Here is a 10,320-nt window from a genome sequence, read left to right as displayed (position 1 = left end):
TCCTGATTGATTGTGAGTAGGGCATGCTACATCGGAGGTCAACTTAGGTTCATTCATGGCACAGAACCATGGATAACCCATGGTTTCTCACAACAGATAAGGCCGGCAACCTGGCAGTGGCTGCTGAATTGTTCAACAGGGGGTTAGCTCTGGAAAGGGCTACTAGTTAAGACTTAAAAGAGGTCAACACCGCGAATGATTTCAGACCAAAGAACCATTTGCATTTTTGCATAAAGTATAGTATTTCAGAATCATAGAAGTCCAACTTTGAATCAGTCTCCCGTGCACATGTACGCATGGTATGAACACAGAGGATGCAAAAAAAGGTCAAAGAAGTTGACCAATTGGTCGCTATTTTAGTTATTAATAATTGAACAAATCCTCTTTTACATGATCATCTTATACGGCACTGCGTCGGCATGCTCCAGGGGGATCTCATCGTGATTCAACTTGGATGCGCCGAGATCCCAAGCCCACCCAGTGCTTCATTGATATTGTACAGTAGCAGCTGGGAGGAGTGAAGTAGGCCTTCAAGAACCTCTCTCTATATATATACGTTTCTTTCTCTAATCTAGTACTATGGCTGACCTATTTACACACATGATCTCCAGATCCTGCCCTCCAAAGATATTACAATGACAGATACGTCGTCGTGGTATCGCCGACGGTCGCCATGTGGTATCTCAATCAATTCATGGAAGTCCATTCCTGCCACCACAAGGCATGTGAAAAACAAGATCAGTGACTGATCCAAGCTAATTCATCGACCTTCCAGAAGTTCAAAAGTTACTGCACAACGACTACCAAACACACACGATATGACTTCAGTATACCTGCTTTGTTTGCAGCTCTGAAAAGAACTTCCTCCACCAGATGCTGGGCAGGGTCGCCTTCAGGGGTTGTTGCGATGAACATTTCAACCTGAGCAACCGCCTCCTCATTGGTGAAATATTGGTAAAGCCCGTCTGAAGATAGTATCAAGAATCTGTCCCTTGTGCTGAGTCTATGGTGAAAGAGCGAAGGATTGCACGTGATGTACGGGGATGACCCAACGTAATCTATTCTGAACATCTCCAGCAGCGCATCATTCCATTTGGGCTGTAAAAGCATAGCAAAGATTGTAAGTACAGGAAGGAATACAGGAGTATGATACAAGATGCAGCACAGATGATATAACTTAGTGTTACTAGATGCAAAAGGTCAAAGTTCAGGCATGTTGACTCAACTACCAAGATCATGTGAAAAATTTGGATTGCTTCATGGTTATAGTCACAAATTTTCATCTTATAAGCTATATCTCACTTCAGTTCCAAGAAAGAGACTGCCCTCTTTCATTGTGTCATGATTGATTTGCAAAAATGAATTATAGATAATAGTTTTAACTAGAACCGACACTATTTTAGCTTCGTTGGAGAAACGTGCCTCCCTTCAAAGCCACTCCACTCGCTAACTTCCTGGCCACATTTCAGTACTGCGCAAGCACATTCTTTGCACTTGGACAGAAGCAAAAGAAACTTCATTTTCTGTGAGAGCAGCTTCTCCTTCGCTTCTTCAGACTAGCTATACACATGGTGACTGTGAAACTCAAGTAATTTAATCATTCGTTGAAAATTTTGTACATGTGACCATAAGCTTTTAAGTCAAGGTCAATACAGTCGGTATCAGTGTAAAATGGACATAATTTCCACTCCAAGGAAATTAGAATTGAAAACGATTTAATCTTTTTTTCAAACTTTGGACCAGTTATACCAGTTCCTGCTTTACTTTTTTGACTTTTGATTAATCAATATCTGAATAACTATTTGTTGACCAAGAACCACAGCAAAAGTGTCATATTTTGCACCTGATATAATGAGATTAGACTGTTTCTCTGACCCTAGAAATTTATCCTTCCAATTGCATGATCATAATCATCTAAACAAATTCATTATGTGCAGAACTGATGTAATCAAATATAAACTAACCTGTTTCAAGAAACCAGCTCCAAACGCTCTCGTCACCTTAAGCGAGCCCTTCACACGGTCCTTGGAGATTGCGGTCGGGTCATCAGGATGCTCGTTCCGTATTCTGCAGACTTCCTGTAACCAGGCAACGTGACATATGAGTTACTGTGAGATCAGGTCATCAAAAACCAGTCACTGAATGACTCAGTTAACCTTGAATCAAACTGTGAATCATCAATTCAGTTACCTCTCGCACTGACGTGCTATGTTCTGATGTAAGCTGCACAGCCGACAAGAGCGGAGTGCCATCCCCAATCAATCCATCAAAGGAACCCTCACTGATCTGCTCGAGATCAACACTCATTGTTCCCAGAACAGCCCGGCTGTCACCTACATTCATGAGGTACATGTCCTCCCCTTTCATAAGCATGGCTAGAACGCAAGAGCCCATAAGCGCAAGCTCCGGGAACTCGCCGACCATCTTATCGGCGACGTCCAGGTAGGCCTCCTCGGTCTTGCGAAGCGCGCGTGCAAGCGCCTTAAGCACGGCGAGGTGGTCGTTCTCGCAGCTGCTCCTAGGAGGGCGCTGAGTTGGTGGCTTCAGGCTGGAGCAGTCGCGCTCCCACTCGCACTTCCACCGCCGTTGGTCGTCATTGGCGCAGCGCGGGGGTCTTGATCGGCGGGCGCGGCGGCGGTTGGCGGGCTGGTCCTGGTGATCTGAGGCCGTGGTGCTGGTCGGCTGGTCGGGATGTGTGTCCTGCTGCTCCTCCTGCTCGCACTGATCCCAGAGCAGGCCGCGGAGCTCGCGGTGCACGGCGGCGTAGAGATGGGAGACGAGGAAGTCCGTGGCGTCGGGACCGTTGAAGCCATCGTAGATGCCGACGAACACCCAACCCCTTTCCTCGGACACCACGATGTGGACGCGGTCCTCGCCGGCCTTCCCCTGCGCCCACTGCAGCCCGGCGGAGCCGGCGCCATTACAGGCGGCCACGGCAGCCGCGGCGTCGGGCGAACCGAGATCCAGGGAATCATGAAGCTTTTCCGCCCGCGCGAGAAGCGCGCGGGTAAAATTCCGCAGGCGGCGGCCGCCGTGCGAGAGGCTCCGGCGGAGCGTGGGCACGGCGCCTCCCATGCGGCCGGATGTGGCGGCGCCAGGGAGCGGGCCGGACATGAGCGCGGCTTCGAGGGGGCCCGAGAGGAACGCCCTCTCTATGGGCCCGGAGAGGAACCCGCCCCCGGCGGGTGCGCAGATGGGCCCCGACGGGAACCTCGGGACCGGCTGCAGCGGCACGGCGGCGAACGACTCGGAGCTCTCGAACCCGGAGGAGGCGGCCGCGGCCGACGAGGCCGTGGAGTAGTCCGGCAGCAGGAGGAGAACGGAGGTGGAGAGCGGCGTGGAGACGTTGGCGCTGAGCGCGGCCCCGGAGATGGCCCGGAACGTGGTGGCCTCCTCGGCCGCGGCGGCCGCCTTGGCGTCGGCGACCAGGTAGTCGTCCGCGGAGAACGGCACGAGCACCTTGTCCGGCCGGACGTAGCAGAAGGAGTGGCCGAGGCCCTCGTCGTAGGCGGGGTCGGAGGGGGAGAGCGGCGGGCGCGACGTGGCGGCGGCGGCCGGCGGCGCCGCCCGCGCAGCAGAAGCAGGCGAGGGAGTTTCCCATGGCGGGACCGGGACGGGAGCCGGGGGAGCGGGGGGAGGGGAGCGGAGCGGAGGGCTGCGGATGTGGGGAGGGTTGGGTGGTTATAATGGGGGGAGCATTAGCTTCGCTCTAGCCGCGGAGGAGGCGAGGAGAGTTGACTTGTGGGAGGGAGAGGGAGGAGGAGAGTGGGTGGGGTTGAAATGCCCGAATAATTTAAGCTGGTTTCCACCTCTAGGCGTTGACTCGTGTGGGCGTCCGAGCCCGCCTGGCAGCTGGTGGAGCCCGCCCCCTCGCCCCGGTCCGCTGCGTCGTCTGTCGTCGTGGGGGCGGGGCCCGCCCGCGCCTCGGTGCGGAAACCTGATGCAACCTTCTGCGTCCGCGTCCGTGTGGCCGCCTGCGAGGCTGAGGCTGAGGCTGAGGTGAGCCGCACCGGACCTTGCCTTGCCTTGCTGCTGGTCCTTGTTTCTGGCGCCGATCGGCTGGGGCAAAAACCAGCCGGTATTTACTGTTTATACCTGAAAGTAATTGTTTACGTTCTCACACATTTCTCTAAATTTTTCAAAATTTCTCCCAGCGAACAAGGCCTCTGTCTACACGATCGGCTGGGAAAAAAAGGGGCTGATTTTTTTTTCTTTTAGGGTTTATTTTTATCGTTTATTTACGACTCGTCTGGTCAGCCGTTGGCTTTCAGTCATTCCTTGTGCGCGGTTGAAACCTGAAACTAGGTGAACTCAATGGTAATTTTTTTTAATAGCCGACAATGCATTATTGGTCATGTTCGCTTCTCTTATAATCCATCTTTTTCAACTCGTTTTTTTAGTCGAAACAGTCTTGATGCATATTGCAATATAATACATTCTTTTACTAGGAGGCTATGACTATCCAAAATGAAAAACAACTTGATCGATTGGGCAAAAAGCACAAACACAATAACAACTAACAGAACCCATTAACATGTCAAGGACAAACCATCTCGTGTTAGAAATATCCATCACTATACATAATTACCAACCACCAATTTTCTAGTGAAGTTAGTCACATATCCTAGATCTAGTTATGTCGTTCCAAATTCATTGCAAAAGGCTCTCTACCGCCGCCGCCTTCTTAATTAGCATCCACGCATATTGCTTCAGGACAACGATGCACTACCGGAAACAGTAGCTTTACCGTGTGCCCGGCAAAATCCAAAAATCACTCGGCAAAGGATTTGTCGAGTGTAACACTCGACAAACAGCACACGACATCTATAGTTATAAGGTCGAGATGGCGACTAGAGCAGGGTGAATAGTCGTTTCTAAAACTTAATCGCACCGGCTTACCGAAACAAGTGCGTAATTAAAACTATTGGTCTAGCCAAGCTATGCCCCTCTATCTAAGTTTACAAGCACCTTATAAATATCCTAATTAGACAACAAAGGTGCCGGGCTAGCTAGAGTTCACCTAACCAATTCTAGAAGCAAGGTCATACAAACCTATGCCGCTAGTATTTCAAGCAACAAGGGAGCTCCTACACATGCTAGTAAGCAAAAGCACAAAGCTACCTAAGCTCACTAGCAATGCTCAATAACAAAGCAACCAATGTCAAATTAGAGAGTGCAAATGCTTAGCTACACAAACTAAGCAATGTGACTAATAAAATTACACAAACCAAATTAGCCACGCAAGGAAGCTACTTCTATGCTACACAAGCAAGAAGATAACTAGTGAGCTACATAGGCTAACTAATTACAAGAGCAACTATACAAGCACAATGTATATGAAAGTAATCATAAGCTTGTGTAAGGGGATTGCAAACTAACGGAAAGAACAAAGTTGACATGGTGATTTTTCTCTCGAGGTTCACGTGTTTGCCAACACGCTAGTTCCCGTTGTGTCGACCGCTCACTTGGTGGTTCGGCGGCTAATTGGCATCACCCACCAAGCCCGCACGTCGGGCGCCGCAAGAACCTACCCTGAAAGTGACGGTAGCTAAATGACACGCTCAACTAGAGTTGCTCTTCGCGGCTCCCGCGGGGCGAGCACAATGCCCCTCATAAAGCTCTTCTCCGAAGCACCGTACAAGCTTCTTGCGGGCTTCGACAGGGACCACCACCAAGCCGTCTAGGAGGTGGCAACCTCCAAGAGTAACAAGCACCACTGGCTTGCAAGACGACCACCTAGTGCTACTTGATACAACCTCATGATGCAATCGCACTAGAATCGCTCACTCCTCAATCGGATGAACGCTATCCAGGTAGAGTGAGTTAAAGGGCTCCCAAGCACTCTTAAGCATGGACACAAAGTCCCCCAAGGTGCTCTACACGAGTCATGCACAAGACCACCTTCTATTTATAGCCCCATGGGCTAAACTAGCCGTTACTCCTTCACTAGGCAAATTTCGGGATGACCGGACACGAAGATCGTTTGGACCGAATGCGTCCGGTGGTCACCTGTGTCCGGTCGTAGCTAACCCGCCACGTGTCCCATTCAAACTAGTCATTGCCGCCAACGGCTCTCTCTAACATGTCACATCGAACACGCTGTTCGAAACAACCAGACATTGAGCCGCAACGTCCGATCAAGTCCAGTAAGCTCCCAGGGCCGACCAGATGCACCATTAAGAAATGACCGGATGCTGAGCCACAGCGTCCGGTCAAGTCCAGTAAGCATCCAGGACCGACCAAACACGTCCGGTTACTCCGGACCGGACGATCCCAGCATCGGATCAACTATTTTACTGAACATCAACTTTGCTGATTCACACCAGACGCGTTCGATTGCTTTCTGCATTTCAGTATCGAGCCACATACTGGACGCGTTCGGTCACCATATCGGACGCGTCCGGTCACTCTGTGACCAGCGCGACTAACTCATTTTCTTCACCAACTTCTTCTCCTTTGCAAATGTGCCAACACCACCAAGTGTATACCACTATGTGTATGTGTGTTAGCATTTTCACAAACATTTTTCCAAAGGATTAGCCACTCAATTTGCCACGCTACTCGATCCTAGCGATGATGCAAAGTTAGATCACTCAAGTGGCACTAGATGACCGATATGCAAACAAGTTTGCCCCTCTTGATAGTACGACCATCTATCCTAAACTCAGTCATAAACTTATCTACACACCTATGACTGGTGGAATGAAATGCCCTAGGTTATACTTTTGCCTTGTGCATTCCATTCTTTCTCCTCCATTGTTGATCTAACACATGCACCAACCAATCAATAATGATATGATCCACTTCATATCATCACATGATCATATTGGTTCATCAATTTTGACTTTACTTGCTTTTCATCGTTGCCTTCGTCCATCGGTGCCAAGTCTTGCTCAAGCTTCACCACCACGCGGTACATCGCTCCAAAGCCTCCGACTTACCCTTCACGCTTGCAACCGATCCATCAAGCCAAGTCTTGTCTTGATCTTCTCCACCTTGATCACATGACTCAATGTCAGTCACATTGTGCAATAAGCTCCTTCATCATCACATGTGTGAGCTTTGCAATATCTCCACGCCATTTTCACCTTCATGGCATATGTTTCTCACACACATATACCTGTGGACTAACCACCTGTGTATCTCATATAAACACAATTAGTTCACCTAGGTTGTTACTCAATTACCAAAATTAAATAAGGACCTTTCAATATCCCCTTTTTTGGTAATTGATGACAACTCTACAAATATATGGAAATTAAGCTCTTTTGGATTCATGTTGCTTGCCCAAGCAATTTTACCATGTGAAAATAATTTTGGACAAGTACCATAAACTCGAGATGGTAGTATTAGCTCCCTCTACATATGTGCTAGAGTGTTTGGTTTGAAGTTCGCACATATGCATAGATTGAAAATGTGGGAGAGTAATTACTACCAAATGATGTTAAGGTGTATAGAATAAACCTTTGAAGTATGATATCAATTAGAGTTGCACCTTTAAGTTCATCCTTAGCACCATGGTTAGCTAGATAACACTTGGAAATAAAAAGCACTAGATACCTCATGAGATCAACATTAAAAGCAAGGTACTAGCATTACTTGAAAAACATACCAAGTGTATAGCTATCATCCTATGCATGCTGATTTTCATTTCATCAATTATATTCTACAACTAGCATACATCACACAGGCATGCATATTGAATCTAAGAACTTATGCAATGCAAGCAAGCACATGAATATGCACATATCAAATGCAATCAATCAAAGTTCATGAGCTTGCTCCCCCTTTTGTGTGCTTCTCTTGTCCAAGAATTTTGATCCATCTCATTTCTTCAATGTTGCTCCCTCTTTGTCCATGTCCATGTCCAACATCTACTTCTTTGTCTCAATCTCTCCTAAAGCTTTCATATCTTATCTCTCCCCCTTGTACAATCTCAATCTCAAGGATTTCATATCTTTGTATAATCTCTCCCCCTTTGTCATCAATTTCCATAAAAGGTGTGCTTCTCATTGATGCAAATGTGTGCATTTGGGGTAGATGGTTGAGGCTTGAATCTTGCATTTTTTTATGGACATCACTTGATTGTTAGAATGACACCACTTGTAGATACCACTTGTAACTTGTACCACTTGTATCTTATGTAGGGCTTCTTGAGATACCACACATAGGATCTTTGATCTTGATATCAATTTGTGGGACACCTCCCCCTATATGATAGCATGGGTCATCCATTTGATACACTTAAGCTCTTGTAGGTGAGGGATGCATTCTTCATTTGATGATCACTTAAAGTTGAGGATCACTTGTGGAACCATCATCTTGCATGATTGATATCATGTGTAGATGTGATACCATTTGAAAGAATTTTCTAGTATGAAACCACTTGTTGGATTTATCAATAAAAAAATTTCTTGAACATTTGTTATCTTCATGATTACCACTTATAGGATATCACTTATGAGTTGATCTAGACATCACTTATGAATTCTTGATGAAATACTTGAGTCTAGATACCACTTGAAATAACCAAACTAGATATCCATTTGCATTATTGTCTTGTGCTTGTACTCTTATCATTATCATGAGCTTCTAATGTTGACTTGAACTAAATTGATTTGCCTAAGCTTCTAAGTCTGGTTTTGTCGGCGTTTTGGACCGGGGGGGTCCTTAACCAACGAGTGAATTTGTGCTGCGTGCCCCTAATCCCCGATGGTGATGCAAAGAGACACAAGGTTTATACTGGTTTAGGCAATCGACGCCCTACGTCCAGTCTGAGAGATCGATCTTGTATTCCTTGCACCGGAGTGCTCGTAGTAGAGGGTTACAAGCTAGGTGAGAGAGGGAGCTAGCCCTAGGTCTCAGCGGGGGTGGTGCGGGCTGCTTGAGGCGTTGTTCTCAAGCAGCGTAGAAGTGTGTGGTTCTATTGGTGAGTTCCTCTTTCTGCTCGTTGTTCTCCTGTCCCTAGAAATGGCCTCGGTCCCTCCCTTTTATACTCTAAGGGAGAACCAAGAACGTACATATGTTGCTACATAGCATTCTATAAGTGGGGATGGCGTGTCCGAGCCCTGCAGCCGGCCACTATTGTGGTATGGTCGATGGAGTGGCCCCGTCCTTGTCGTACGGAAGTGACACGCCAGTCATACTTGATCTTGTGTGTCGTGGGGCTCCAGTACAGCTTGAGGCAGGACATGGCGGGTGACGTGCCAGTCATCGTGCGATGATGTCGTAGGGAGCCGAGGCTCTACAGATGCTGAGGCCGAGCCATCGTGGGGGGCTCGGCGGACATGGATCCTCAGGCTACCGAGCCCCTGAAGCAAACTGCCAAGGCTTTGGAGGGAATTATTGGTCATAGGTACTGATTCTGAGGCCACAGTATCCCGAACATGGCTCCCCACGCCGCGTTGTTCTCAGAGCAGGAGTTGGCAGCACAGTGAGGCATGGGCGTCAACCATATGCATAGCGGTGGGCACAGTGGCGGGTAACCCCTGCCTAGTCCTGCCTCCTGTCCCATCGGCCATTCCGCTGTACTGTGCTGAGCATGTGGCCGATGTTAGTAGCAGCAGTTGGCTGAGTTAATGCGATGCGACGTTTTGTTAGAGGGACAGGTGAAGGAAGAGGCAGCGGAGTGTTGTCGAGCCCACCTCGTGTGAGGCGGAGGGTCGGCGACCCGGCCAAGGCCTACGACGAGAGGGGGTCGGCCGAGGCCTTCGGTGGGGGATCACCCGAGGCCAGCGGTGAGGGGGCCTCGAGCGATACGGAGAATTGGCCGAGGCCTTTGGTGAGAGGTCGCCCGAGGCCAGCGATGAGGGGGCCTCAGGTGAGTCGGAGAATTGGTCGAGGCCAGCGGTTGTTAGCTATTTTTTATCTTTACAAAGTCTAAGCAGTCGTTTTTGGGTTCTTACTTAGGGTACCCCTTCTCACGGTATCCGACAGGTTTGTACCAATGACAATCTTCTTCACACCTCTTGCAAGGGTTATCTTGCCAATATTGTACTTGTCACTTGTTAGCAATCCAAATTAAATAAAGTACTTGGGTTCACTAGATCATGAACAAATTCATAAACTAACCACTAGATCAACTAATCATTCAAGCAATAGTGGTAGGCTATGAATTTAAACATTTCATTTGTTATACATGATCCTATGAAGCATGTACTATATGCACTAACCACATACTAGTAAGGGATGAAATGATCATGCATATTACAATAATACATTTGCTATGTTGGAGTAGAGGATAGTCACATAGATTCTAATTCATTACTCCAATAGCAATATGAAGTCTAATTATAAGCTTGGTGAAGACCAATAGATAGC

At 48.0% G+C, this 10,320-nt stretch overlaps 1 pseudogene; it reads right to left on the bottom strand.

The window, feature by feature from the left end:
• Positions 1-330: 330 nt before the first annotated feature.
• LOC136479547 (protein phosphatase 2C 35-like) lies at positions 331-3,685 on the bottom strand (annotated as a pseudogene).
• Between the last annotated feature and the right edge of the window lie 6,635 nt (positions 3,686-10,320).

The sequence above is a fragment of the Miscanthus floridulus genome, chromosome 1 (assembly GCF_019320115.1).
Source record: "Miscanthus floridulus cultivar M001 chromosome 1, ASM1932011v1, whole genome shotgun sequence".
Lineage (NCBI taxonomy): Eukaryota > Viridiplantae > Streptophyta > Magnoliopsida > Poales > Poaceae > Miscanthus > Miscanthus floridulus.
This window is presented reverse-complemented; position numbering and strand designations above follow the sequence as displayed.